Below are 14,985 nucleotides of genomic sequence, written 5' to 3'. Positions count from 1 at the left end.
AACGGATAGATTGTGGGTGCTCCATCCCTGATTCAATGCAATATGACACAACCCTGTGTGTTAGAAGGAATTTAGGGTATTTGTGCCTCGGATTGGTGATTTTGGGGGAGGAGTCGAGGAAATGGAGGTTTGGTTACTTTGGATTGGGTGCTATCAGGAAATAGGGATAATTCTATGATTGGGTATCTTAACAAATCTTTTCTAGAAGGAGAGAACCCTAGAAGGAAAATAAAGCAGGAAGGAAGCAGCAATCATTTAAATTAACCAGGAGATGTTTGATATTTCTGTGGTTTGCACATTGCCCCATGCTTAGACAAAATGATCAAGTGGTCTTTTTCTTTACAATCACAGAGAACCCTCATTCATGATGATAGTAGGTGAGATTGTTTTGGCAAGTCAAAACAGGAGAAAACTGCGTCTTAGCTGGGAGGGCCAGGTCAGCTCCTAACAACTAGCAATACTGAGGCCCATCTGTAAGTGTCAGACCAAGTTCCTTGATGTTAGCGGCTACTTTTCTCCAGAGAGAAGTCTCTAGAGAGATTCTATTTTCCTTCTAGTATTCCTTTCTTCTAGAAAAGATTTACCTTCTAACACCATTTCACTAACACATTCCACCATTCTCCATGGTGTGCAGCCTCCCTTGTTGCAATGAATAATAAACCCAGCTTGTCTGACTACAGGTACACTTCTAATGGTCTATTGTTGGGAAGGCATTAACATACTTGAATACTTTATGATAATATCACGTCATGTGTGATTTAATGTTTATTTTTATTTGTTTTATTAATTTTATTAATTAAATTTTGAAAGAGAGAGAGAGATATAGAGAGAGCACAAGCAGGGGATGGGCAGAAAGAGAGGGAGACACAGAATCCAAAGTAGGCTCCAGGCTCTGAGATGTCAGCACAGAGTCCAAGGTGGCGCTCGAACCCACAAACCATGGGATCATGACCTGTGCTGAAGTCAGATGTTTAACCTGACTGAGCCACCCTGCCCCCTTGTGTGATTCAATTTAAAAAAAAAGTTTATTTATTTATTTTGAGAGAGAGAGAGCGAGAGAGAGCATGCCTGCATGCCTAAGCTTAGGAGGGGCAGAGAGAGAGGGGAAGTGAGAGAGTGAGAGAGAGAATCCCAAGCAGGCTTCATGCTCAGCACAGAGCCCAACTCAGGGCTCAATCCCATGACCATGAGATCATGAGCTGAGCTGAAATCAAGAGTCAGATGCTTAACCGACTGAGCCACTGAGGCCTTATTTTTAATAATTATATATGTATAAATATATATATGGACACACACATATATGATTATAGGTTTTATTTTATGTATATATAGAAGAGGGCGTTCATTTTTCTTCTTTTTAACTTACATATTTAATTAATATGTTTTGTATTAATTTTGAAATTACTTTATTTTAAGTTTATTTACTTTGAAAGAGAGTGTGATGAGGAGGGGCAGAGAAAGAGGAAGAGAAAGACAATCCCAAGCAGATTCTACACTGTCAGCATGAAACTCAACTCAGGACTTGAACTCACAAACCATAAGATTGTGACCTGAACTGAAATCAAGAGTTGGATACTTAACCCACCGAGCCACCCAGGACCCCTGAAATTACTTTTTTTACTTAATTATTTTTTATATGTTTTCCCTTATGTCTCCAGATATTGTAACAGTTAGAAATGACATTGGTTGTAAGCAAGAGAGATATGTCTATCTATTTGGCCAAAGGAATGAGGGGTTGTTCACTGAATGTAAAGGAAGCCCATGGGTAGAACATTATGGTAAGCAGAATTCTAAAACGGCCTCCAAGCTTCTCACCTCCTGCTATGCTTGCCCTTTAAGTGTATACAGGGTCTGTAAATATGATGGGTTGTCATTCTCAAGATTAGAATACAGTCTGTGGCAAAGATGAAAGAACTTTGCAGATATAATTGAGGTCCCAAATCAGTTGTTTTTTGAGTTAATCAAAAGAGAGATTATGGGGACTGAGTGGCTCAGTTGTTGAGCATCTGACTCTTGATCTCGGCTGAGGTCATGATCTCAGTTTGTGGGACCAGGGCCCACGTTGGGCTCCACTCTGACAGCACAGAGCCTGCTTGAAATTCTCTCTCTCTCTCTCTCTCTCTCTCTCTCTCTCTCTCTCCATCCCCCCCCCAAATAAATAAATATCTTTTTCAAAGGGTGATATTATCCTGGGTCACCTGACTTCATCAAGCAAAAACCTTTAAAAGAGGGAATGGGCCCCTTCTGAAGAGAGAGATTCTTCTGCTGGCCTTGAAGAAGTTAACAGCCATATTGTGAACTGTGGAGATGGCCACATGGAAAAATCCTGAACTAGATGCTGAGAGTGGTCGCTGAACAGCAGATGGCATGAAAATGGGGACCTCAGCCCTACAACTGCAATGAAATAAACTATGCTACTATCCTGAGTGATCTTGGAAGCAGATTCTTTCCCCAGTCAATGCTCTTGATGAAAATGCTGGCTGGCTGACACCTTGACTGGAACCTTGTGAGACCTTGAACAAAGGACTCATACCCAGATTCACGACCCAATGAAACTGTGAGATAATAGATAGGTGTTATTCTAAGCTGATAAACAAGTGGTAATTTGTTAGGCAGCAATACAACAGTTCAGAAATGATAAGATGGCTCTAGAAAACAATCAGAGATCCTGACAACTCTTCCATCTACTCATTGTGCATAGCTTCCTCCTCAAGATTATCCTGAAGACACAAAATGGCTGCTGGAACTCTGGCCACAATGCCCAGTTTCTAATCAAGAAGAAGAGGAGGAAAAAAGGGGATCCTTGGGTGGCTCAGTCAGTTGGGCTTCTGACTCTTGATTTCGGCTTAGGTCATGATCTCACAGTCACAAGATCACGGCCCACACTGGGCTCTGCGTTGACAGTGTGTAGCCTGCTTGGAATTCTTTCTCCCCCTTTCCTTCTACCTCTCCCTTATTCTCACTCTCTGTCTCTGTCTCTCTCAAAATAAATAAACTTATTTTAAAAAGAAGAAAAAATAGGAGCAAGGGAGGTCCATGCTAGTTGTCTGTTACCCTTTTAAGTAGTTTTCCCAGAAGACTCACACATAAACCTCCACTTAGGCCTTATTGGCCACTGCTATTACAAGAGAGGCTAAGAAATAGAGTGTTTTAGCTGGAAATATCTAATAAGCAAGCAAACAGAAATAGAATTCTATTAGCAAGAAAGAAGATGGGTGGAAGGGGCATGGGAAATTTGGTGAACAAATAGCAGCCTCTTCCACGAAGAGAAAAACAAAGGAAAAACACATTTCCTAACATCAGTCTTTCAGTGTCCTTTTATTCTGCTTTAGAAGTTTTCTGGTAGGAGATAATTGTCTAAGCATAATGCCTATAGAAGTACAGAAGCATATTAAAAAGCAAGCTTCTGACCAGAGTACAAAGAAAGGCTTCTAATAAACACTAATAATCTTGATCTTGCTCTGTTTCTTCTGCCTCCAAATGCCTCATATCTTTTCTTGTCTTTAACAGCTGTTTGTTCACCCACTGGACTCATGTCCTGTCCTGTGGAAAGACCCACTGAGCCACAGGCAAAGAAACTGCCTGGTCCTTTCTGTGATCAGTGATATTTAACCCCCAAATTCAAAACATGAAGAGAAATAAATCATAAATTTAAGCACCATCACATTTGAGTCATTTTCCTTTACCTTCTTTCTGCCTCACAGCAAAGCCTGCGTGTTGCTGAATGATTAAACACAGAACAAACATGACGACTTGAGGATCAGATATGAAGGTCAGCTCGTGGCAATTTAAGTTTACAAGGAGGAAGGGATGATCCTGGAGACCCATCCACAAGGGAAAGAAAGAGGAAGCTAGCTAATCTGTCTGGGAAGCCTTAGGCGGTAATGAAGGCAATGCCCAAAGGGTGTGAAGAGCTCAGACATCAATAACATTGCCTCTAGCCCTCACTGATCGACAGAACAGAGTGTTCAAGAATTTTGTTCTGGTGAACCAGCCAGCTACTGACATCTGAGGAAATTCAGCCAAAGGCAGCAAGACTTCAACAATCTGGCTAGGAGATCATTTGATAGCTCATCAAAGATTTGCAGAAAGCAATGGTTTATAAGAGTGGGTTAGAAATGGACTCTATCTGGGGCGCCTGGGTGGCTCAGTTGGTTGAACGTCCAACTTCGGCTCAGGTCATGATCTCACAGTTCGTGGGTCCAATTCTGTGTGTCCCTCTCTCTCTGCCCCTTCCCTGCTCATGACCTGTCTTTCTCTGTCTCTCGAAAATAAATAAATGTTAAAAATTTTTAAAAAAAGAAATGGACTTTCTCCTTAAAAACTTAAGATGGGGATGGTAGAAAGCCTATACCTAAAAAAAAGAAAGAAAGAAAGAAAGAAAGAAAGAAAGAAAGAAAGAAAGAAAGAAAGAAAGAAAGAAAGAAAGAAAGAAAGAAAGAAAGAAAGAAAAAAGGAAAGAAAGACATATACCTAAACAAAGTAGAAAGTGATATCATAAAAAAACTATCCCCAAAGTGCTGGAAATTATAGAATTAATTTCACTTTGGGGAAAGCAGCATATTTGAGAATCCTTCTTCAAAGTGTACACTGGGATCCCTAGCCCCGATACTATAAGAGGACAGAAAGGTGCCTAGAATGTAGAATTAGGTCACAGAAAATTCAGACTGGTGTTCTTGAGCAATTACTGACAAAACACCAGGCGAGCTAATGGTTGAGACACGTTTCTTCCTCTTTCCCTTCAAACACCTGATTCATCACATACAATGCTGTGCATTTGCCCTCTGCCCTGTAACCTCACTGTAAAAACTATATAGAAATGATAATAATCATAACAATAATAATAAAGATTAAGGCATGTAATACTCAGTTTCTTCCTTTAATGGGATCTATTTTAATAACTTTATTGAAGTATAATTGACATATGATAAGCTGTACATATTGAAAGTGTATGATTTGGTCGATAGATAGGTAGATAGACAGATGATAGATATCCGTGACACTATCACCTCGGTCAAAATAATGAAACTGCAAAAGATATTTCACTTCCAAAATTTTCCTGAAGCCCCTTGGCAGTCCCTCCCTGCTGCCTCTCCCTGTCACCAACCCCTGCCCCCAAGCCCCAGTGAATCTGTCACTATACATTAATCTGTATTTCCTAGAATTTTATATAAAAGGAATCATACAGTGTTCATTTGTTGGTCTTCCTTCTTTCACTCAGCATATTTATTTTGAGCTATATCCAGTTGATAGCACATTACAATAGTTCATTTCTTTTCAGTGTTGAGTGGTATTTCAATGTATACCACTTGTTTTTAGGTCTGTCATTTTGTTTCCTTCTCAACGTCTTTCTTTTTTCTTTCTTATTATCAGCACGCTTATTATAAAAGCTTTCATAATAGTACAAAAAGATAAAGAAACGGTCAAAAAAAAATCACCTACAGAAAGCTTCAGTATTCAAGTTAAAAATCAACAAACAAAACTAAACAAAAATATCTGAATACTAAAGAGCCTTTATAGTGTTAAGGAAGTAAGTCTCTACCAGAGTTAGTAGGTGAGCCTTGACAGAACTGAGGGATGTTATTTCGGTTGTGGTCCCTGCTTAAGGCCCTGTAAACTGCTTAGGGCTAACTATTCAGTCTTCTAAAGGCTGTAACGTAACATGTTTTGCTTGTACAAAAGGTGTTTCAATGAGGAGAGATTACGAAATAAGGCAAGGTGCTAAATCTAGAAACACAAGGGGAATATTTAAAAAGAAAAGTCCTGGAGATCTACAGGTTGCTGGCAACCAATAATCCTTGTAAATGGGTAGTACCCCAAAGTTCATGGCATGAGCACAGAGAGAGAATGCAATTTTGATTACCATGTGTTATCAGGAGTTTTTCTGCCGTTGAACCGTAAATAATTTTTTTAGCATTAAAAATCCTTAGGTGTTCCCCATTGGCCGGGATATACACTCAGCACCTGCTTCTTTTAGCCTAGCAAAGATCAACCTGACCTTGGCCAATCGGCTTGTACTTTGAAGAGTGTGCTCTGTGAAACATGTGAGTGGAGAAGTATTCATGCTTGGCAGAATTTGCTGTCTCTTTTGCTCAGTATTTTACCATGATTAATCCCCATCCATCTCTCTCTGGTGCTGCTGCTACCAACGCTGTCAGTCTCATATTTCTTCTCTATAGCAGACGCCTTTCAAATGTTGCTGGATTCTGGCTGGGTGTGACCTTTCACGCTGCCTCCTATCAGGCTTTTATGGGTCTGGTGGTTTGTGCACATGTGCAGACATTCTGACCCTGTGACCTCCAGAATAGATGCTACGAGAACAACTGTATCTGACTTTTTCAACATTTTGGACACCCAAACTCTCTCAAGTGCATGGGCGTGAAGAATGCTCCCTGGTGGTTTGGGCTTACATTCTTCTCACATCAGAGGAAACAGTCTACGAGAACGTGAAGCCAGGTCAGAAATGCTAACCTAACAGCAACGTTGCAGGCAGCCCTTCAAGTTGCTGGCATGAATTGGAGCAGAAGGCGGTGTTTTCACATCTCATTCTTCTGTTTTTATTGTGGTTTAAGTGAGCAGTTCCAAGTATATGATTTGCACTTTCTGTATAATCCAATCTGTAGAAAAAGCAATGACTGACAAAACTCCAGAAAACTTTGAAGCCATTTTTTAAAAAGTCCTTGTCAGATCTAGTCTTTTCTCTTTTCTGAGGCCAGAATCCTGTTGTCAAATGAGTCTCTCTGTCTGTGTCTGTCTGTCTATCTATCTATCTATCTATCTATCTATCTATCCATCCATCTATCTATCTATCTAGATATAAGTGATATAGATAGATAGATATAAAGATAAGAATCAATTTTATGGTATTTCTAGCACTTTGGTCTGCCTTTTCTGTGCTGTTAGTTTACCAATAGTGAGCTCACTTTTGTAAGCATTTGTAGTATATATTTAAAGATGCAATGCAACTTTTAAATACTGCCAGCCTACTTTTCACAGAAAAAGAAAGAAACCTTTTAAGTCGGAGTTATAGAGCTTTAAATGCCAGATTAAAGTAACCATAGAAAGTCTACTTTTCCCCAGTCTTCACCGACTTTCCCAATCTCCATCTACTACTAATGAAGAGCTGGATTTCGCCTTTCAATGCACAGTCCAGGAGGACAAACTGGGTTACTGAAGCCTGTTCCTTTCCTTGTTTCTCTTGACATTTACCTCACTCTTCTGTTTCCTCAATAAGCTTTCTCTTTACCTTCTTAAAACTGAATACTTTTCTCATTTTAGTCTAACACCTATTTTCATCCTCTCTGTTGATGGCTGACAAAGTCATGTACACTCAATTCATTCTCTGCCACATTATGCAAACAGAGTGATTTTCCATCCACTCACCTTTTCTTCCACTTTGGGAGCTGTGCTCCTGTGTCTTCCTCACTGCTGGCATAATTCAAAATAATATATTTGCCCTGGCACAACATACCAAAGTCCCGTCAGCAATTCTGCAATGGCTTGGGTACAGGATTATGGAGAGGTACATCATGTGACATTCGGGACAGCTAAATCAACATCTCAGCATTGGAAGGCATATGCCATCAAGACCTATAAGATATGATTTTAATTTTTTCATGCACCATACAAGAATCCAAAGCCAGTGAAACTATATCCAGTGCTTCTCATCACTATCACTGATGGTTTGCATGGCTCATAAAAAGGAGAGTGTATAATAAATTCTAAGACTAGGCCAAGAAGATTAAATAGCACATTGTACCACATTTCTGAAGTGAGATATAAAGTAATTTGGGACCTGATATTTAAGTGAAAGTCAGCGGGATGCTAGTTATAAGTAATAATATAATTTCTGATTTAGCATTACAGTTCAACATGCAGTGATCTTTCTAGGCTGTTACATGTATCTAGGGAGTTAGGGAAAGGGTTCTTAAAATATAAGGCAAAACATCACTTTAGCTACATTCAAGTGAGAGCATATATCGTATAATAATAGTTCAGTGTTTTTATAACTAGATTAAACTCTCTGATAGGAGAGTGGATAGCAACATATTTGTTACACATATTAATCTTATTACTATATTTTGGTAATAGACCCTAAACAGCCATTATAGAAAGTAAAGAAGCTTATACTTGTTCTTTTACTTTATACTAATTTCTTCTAAATTATGACATGGTGATATTATCTAGTTATATAGTTATATTAACTTTAATATACTAATATTTACAATGAAATGAAGGTGAGCACAATATCATCAAATCAAAAAGGTTAATTATAGTAATACCTTAGGCACTATCCAGACTTTTTCATATTTTATTTCTTGCCAATATAATGTGATCAGAGACTTTAGAACAGTTACATGGTAAAATGCAAATTTTAACTACACAACTAAAATAAAATGAGATTGTGCAAAACAGGAGACTTATTTTCTTATGTTACTAATCTGGAGGAACCTTGTTATGTACCGTAATATTTGCTGGGATTTCAGTTCTCAGAGTTTCAGATTTTGTTCTCTATAGAAACACCTCCAAATATGTTTTAAGTCTACGAATTATTTCCTTGGACAGAGGGTGTTTTGTGTATTAGAAATAGCATTTCAAACTTTCCTTTACGGCATTAACTTATAAAAACGATGTTGCATTAGCATATAATTATATGTTATAATTTTGATATATTTCACATAGAAGTGTATAAGGTATATACAATTCACAAACAAAGCCACTTAAAATAGGCTTTTGTTGCTATTTTTATACTTTTACCTAATTAAAAAAATTTTTTGGATAGAATTTTGTACAGTGGATGGAACTGCAGATATAAGTCAACAATAGACAACTGAGAAAAGGCGTCAAGGTAATTGTTGTATCTTGGCTGGTGAACTCTTAAATCAACAAAGGAGCCCGTCTCTCAGCTCATCAGCCCCTGTGGATCCCCTGCCTGACGGTTGAGCACAGAAGTGAATCTACACCGCCGCGGGGGTTCCTCTCTTGTTTTCCAATTCAACATTTGCAACACAGATTGAATAGAATAAACTTGGGGGGGAAAGTGACACACTTTGCAGTATATTTTGAGGATGATATTAAGAACTAAATTATTCTTTTAAATGTTATGCACTATTAACTATACTGTCCTTTCCAGAAGCTGCCATCAAAATGAATGCAAAGGGAGTGTTGTCCTTACAATTTTCTGGAATGAAGGCACTCAGAGAAAGTTGAACTTATGGCAGACCGCATAAAGAGGTGATTTGGCAGAGTTTGAAGTAGTTAAAACGGTACCTTGATTCTTTCATTTCCACAAGTGTATTCATTTTGGGGAAACCCGGGGTGCTGAAGAACCAGCAGAGAAGGAAGCAACCAAGACTGAAAAGTTTGACCTTCAGAGAGGTTGCATCTCTGAGGCCACAGACAGAGGTTGAACTTTCTTTCTTTACTTCTGTTGAGGAGGTTGGAAGGTCACCCCAGCAGACAGCCCCAGGTGGCAGGCAGACAGGCAGGGACCCCTCCTCTTTTAGTGATCAGAGCTCCCGTGACCAGATTCACCTTTGCTTTTTCCTCTCTAGCTGGGCCCCCCAAAAGGCGACCAAGGCCAACCGGGCTCTGATCCCAAATGTGAGTGGCAAGGAGATTCACCCTAAGGAACCAACCAAATGACCTCTCCAGGAGCTTCTCTTGCCAACCTAGGAAAGAGGGAGGTCTGTGAGACTTTTTCTCCTCAAGTCTAGCAGGAGTGAGGGCAGGGGGTGTAGATTCGGTTTGATTTTTCCTCTTTTGTCAATGGGAAGATGGAATCCAAAAATGCCCTTGAGTGTAGAACCCTGGTGGGCATGGGGGTGAGGAGCGGTGGTGGGTGGTGGGTGTCGGGGGTGTTTCTTTGTTTCTCGCTTCTCTTATTCTGGGACCAGGGTAGGCTAAATATCTAAATATCTAGAGACAATGTGCTTGAACACGGAAGCCTGGAGGTTTTTGGAAATACCAGAAACTTGATCGCAAGACTCTGAGCCTGGAAAAGAACCGTAGGGCAGGAGAATCCTGGGCCCTCTTGAGAAGCCACCTGGAGTAGAGAGGATGACCAGGGCACCCCGCAGCCTCGCGTGTGGGAAGGTAAGGCGTTCTTGACCCTTTCCGGAGCAAGTCATTAACTCAGTTGAGTTGATCAAATGACATTCTTTCTGTAAGGGGTCGTCTCCAGAGCCCCTTTCTCGGTATTTAGCAGGTAGAGGAGGGGCAGGACAAATCCGCCTCTCAACGTGAATTCTCAAAGAATTGATGTGTTTTCCTAACAATGTGGATCCGGAGGCGCAGATAATGCTAAACGCACACAAGACCCGAGCTCCAGCCTCTCATTCACCTCCGCGGAGTTGAAGCAGGCAGTAACTGTCAAAACTGTCCCTAAAATCTTATCTCTCGAACCGATCAATCACTTACTAAGATTTGAAGATTTTTCTCCAGCCCCGAACCCACCTTGTCTTCCACTCACACAATCTACTTGTCGGTGCCAATGATTGCCTCCCCTTAAGAAACAGCCCCGACCCACGCATCTCTCAGCTACACTAAACAGCCCCGACACACTTTAGTCGCCAGTTAAATTCATCGGAAGTAGCTGTAACTCCTGACATCACCTCCGAAACCCACCCAAGGACTCCAGCCCAGGACACCTTGCAATGTGAGGCTGATTTCTAAGCGTTGAATTCTGAGAGTAAGGGAAGGTTATTTGAGGCATCCTGATAAATTTCCGGGCTTCCAGTTCCCTCCCCCGCTTGGTTGGTAATTTTCTGCGGCTCCTCCTTCTCCTCCTCCTCCTCCTCTTGACCTCCTCCAAGGTACCTTGGCCTCCCCTCCTCCACTCGTTCCCAGTAAACCTCCAGCGGCGGGCGGTGGAAATCAGTCCTTTGGCACTAAATTCAGAGCTGCCCGTAGGACAAAATTGCAGTGGGGGAAAGGGTGTCATTTCTTTGAGAAAGAATGTCATTTGACCAACTAGAGTGAGTTAACTTGCCCCCGATTTCCTGAAAGCTCGGGTGGGCCCGTGGGTGTTTTGCTAGATTCAGTGCAGATAAGGCAGCTTTGAGCAAATCGTCCAGGACTTGGGAGATAAAGTTTGTTCTTCTCTCCGGACTCCAATTACCCCCGTGAGAATCCGATACATTTAATGAGAGCTTTACCAGATGTAGGTTTCAATGAGTCCTTGGGCCAGAACGTCTCAGTCAGCAGATTGCACTCATTGGCTCCAAACTGGACTCTATGCAGAACTCTGGTCCAGTTAAAAATTACCTGTTCTAGCCACTTAACAGTTCCAAAAACAAAAACGAAATTCCCTCTCCCCTGAAAAGGGAAGAAAAAGATTTCCCCTCACACTGCCAGCCACTTTTGTGTGAGCATAATATTTCCGGAGACACAATTTTAAATGGTGTAAATTTCTGTCCTCGATTGGTCGAACTCTTCCCTGCAATGAACAGCGGAACCTGGCATTCTCAAGACTGATCTGAGGTTTGTGGCTTCCCCGCTGCCGGGAGCGTGGAACTGTATCCAGGCTGGGGAGCCAGCAGCAGACCGCCCAAGAACGCGGTCTCCTGCGCTGCCGTCTGCGATTATCGGGAACCCTGGCGACAGAAATAGCTACCTGAACCCAGAAACGCACGCTAGGAAGTTCAGCGTGCAGAAGATTCTTGCTCATTCACCAGGTTGTTTTAACTGGTTAGTAAAGCAATTGACACTCTCACAACCACATTCGCAGCAGGAGTCCTCTCAATAAAATGAGAATCACAACTGAAGGTTTGTTGTTGTTAACAATTGCCTTTATTATTACCAGTGCTTGGTATTTTTTGTTAATGAACAATTAAAGGGAGGAGAGACAATCATTTCACACCCAATGGTACAGAAAGATCTCTTCCCTTTTCCTCTGAAATTAGAGTCCAGATTCTTTTGATTTCATCCTCAGCAAACCACCACCTCAAACAACTGGAAGAGGGGCAAATTGGCTCTAAGCGCCCACACCCTAATTCTAGTCTGGCATGTAAATGGTTAACCATTATTCCCTTTAAATGCGCATAATTCTATCTGACCCTTGGACATAATTTAAAATACTGATGGTTTATATAGTCTTATTACACATAATTAAGACTACACAGAAAAAGTAAAAATGAGAGGAATGGAATATATATACATATATATTTATAACTATTTTCTGAGGTGAATAAAATATGTTCATGTTTCATTTTGACCCTCAAATTACAGGTTTTGGGGATATCAGAAAAGAGAAATCCTTCAGTCATATATATTTTCTATCTGAATCCCTTACTTATAAAAACTGGCAGTCCCTCTGCCATTCTACTCTCAAACCTGATTCTGATGTGGGCTAAAGAAAGCTTCACCTCCCTGGGAATCTGTTTCCGAACAAACCCATAGTTCAGAGAAAGCTGATCAAAACTCCCTTTCCTTCCCAAAGAGAAGGCAAAAGCTTTTTCCCTTTCCGCTCATAATTTCCCAAAGAACAGACTTAAAATTCACTTATATGTGCTAGAGCTTATTGGGAAAGAAATGCATTCAAAATGTGTAATGCCACTTCTCAATTGCAATTGAAACCTATTTAGATTTGTGAAAAGTAGCCTGGGAACATACTTGTTCAGGACTCTGTATCTGGCATTAAGTTTGATGTGGAATGTTTAAATTTTAAAGCAGAGAGGGAAGGTAACAGCTCACAGACACATGGGCTTAAGAGCCCACCAGGAGCTTCAGGTGGAACAGTTGTATTTTGGAAGGTGCATACAAGCCCAAGTGGGCGGATGCCACAGACTTAAGAGAAACTTACTAAATCTCAGGATATCTTTTATATTCAAAGACACCGTGAAGTATATCGGGATAATGGGGGAGTCACATAATGGGGGAGTAACGGGGATTATACTTGGTCACAACCAATATGCTGCTGCTTCTCTCATCAGTAGACAAGCTCACAGCAGGGGATTCACACAACCGCTGTTTTGAAAGATATATTTTTGACCTAACAGAATATGCAAAGGTCAAAATAAGTCCGTTTTTTTGTCAGGACAGGGTCTAATCTCCCCTTTGAACACAAGAGGTCGCTCCTGTGATCAAGTACTGGGGGAAACCATTGCTAATCATAGTTTTGTTATGTTCTATAAAAACATTACGAATATTTTCTACAGATACCTTTGATACATTAAATGCACAGTTAGCACTCAGCTAAAGAAACAGGAGCATAATCTGTGGTCACATATGAACTTTAAGGTGAAGTGAAAACATAATGGCTGCTCCCCTAACTTTGATTTTAACACAAAATACATTAGCAATAAACATAGAACTCTAGAGCACACCCATCATGGAGCAACCTCTTAGTGGGTTTCTTCAAATTCCTCCCTTAACAGGAGTATCTTCTGCATGATTTTCACCTCTATCAGCTTAGGAACTTATCAAGAAAATGCTTATTTATAGTAACAGTATGGGCTGCAAAAAAGAAAAAAGAAACACGGGTTTTCACCATTATGACAGAATTGCCCAGTAGTAAAGGTTTTCCTCCATGCCAGCTCTTCTATTTGGAACTGCTACTATCCTTGGTAATAATCCTTTGGAATAAGTTATTAGTTTAGGAAGCTAAAATATCACACTGTGTGTGTGACTAGTTTGAAGGAGGATGGATAGTGAAGGCGCTTTGTGGATCTCATCAGGCTTCTGGTAGCTTCTGTTGTTTAATTCCATGTTATAAAGGCAGCATGATGGAGTATGATTGGCTAAAACCCCGTATTTACTTTCTGGCATTACAGTGGTATCTGGTGTTTTTTTTTTCTTTTTCTTCTTCTTTTTTGACTAGAGTCAACTTGGTTATCTATAAGGGAAACATGCCCTTATATCAAGAAGGCTTGCTTGTGTTTTGATTACCAGCATCAGTTTTGCAAAAGCAGCCCGACAAAGGGCTCCATGCATATAATACAAGAAGAGATTAGAAACTTTACACAAAACACATTTTTAAACAAAAACCTGATATATATCTCACCCTATGCCTATTCCAACTTCCAATTTCACACACACACTCTAACTTTTTATAAAATTAAAAAAAAATAGAAGGCATGAGATCCAGTTAAAACTCTTCCTTGAGAGAAAACAAAACGAAACAGATATGTGTTCTTGGTAAAGCCCAGCTCGGTCAGGAGAAAACTCAAACTTCTTAGCTTCTCTTTGCGCTCTGGAAAAGTAGAACAGGGCAAACCGACCCATCGGGGCCAGTTGAGAGCTCACAGCTCTTATCAAGGGTTAAATCTGGCGAAAAGTACAAAGAAAGGAGTTTCCTCACACACTGGGTTTTCTCGAGGCAGCAAAACACAGAAATTAAGCCTTCTACTGTTTGGGTTTATGGACCTTTTAAGAGAAAACTGGCAGTCACATTAGATAAGGAACCGCAATTTAGAAATTTTGGGAGACGTGTGGGTGTTCCTCGTGGCCTTTCCTGTGACTTTGCTTTTGGGAGACTGTAAAGGGTGACGGGAACACGTCAGAAATTATTCAAAAAGGTTACTCTCTCCAGGTTGTTTCGCCGAGAGAAAAGTACTAGATAAACACACCCGGGGAGGTGAAATAGGTATTTCCCCGTTCTTCGGTATTAGATCCCTCCCTTCTCACGCCGACTACACATTAAAAAAAAAAAATCTCTAAAGACATGGAGACTCGTCCCTATAATGACCAAAACACTACCAGCCAATTGCACACGTCTGCTTAAAAAACAAAGGGCAGGAGCCCAGCAGAGAGAGGAACTGGACAGGATATAACCGCTTTACAAACTTTCAACTACTGGAAGATCAGGTCCCTCTTTGGCTTCGGGTTAGTGCGCTTCCAAATGCTAGAGTTAAACGGCACAAGTAGAACTCAAGGGTCGGAAGGAGAGAGAGGAGTCCGCGCAGTCAACCTGGTTTTACCTGCGTGCTCCCAACCTGATTCTCCGCTAAGGCAACAAGCGCTCTTTTCCTCCCACCCCAGCCTTTT

The sequence above is a fragment of the Suricata suricatta genome, chromosome 6, assembly GCF_006229205.1.
Source record: "Suricata suricatta isolate VVHF042 chromosome 6, meerkat_22Aug2017_6uvM2_HiC, whole genome shotgun sequence".
Lineage (NCBI taxonomy): Eukaryota > Metazoa > Chordata > Mammalia > Carnivora > Herpestidae > Suricata > Suricata suricatta.
The sequence above is the reverse complement of the archived record's forward strand: the minus strand, read 5'-3'. Positions refer to the sequence as shown.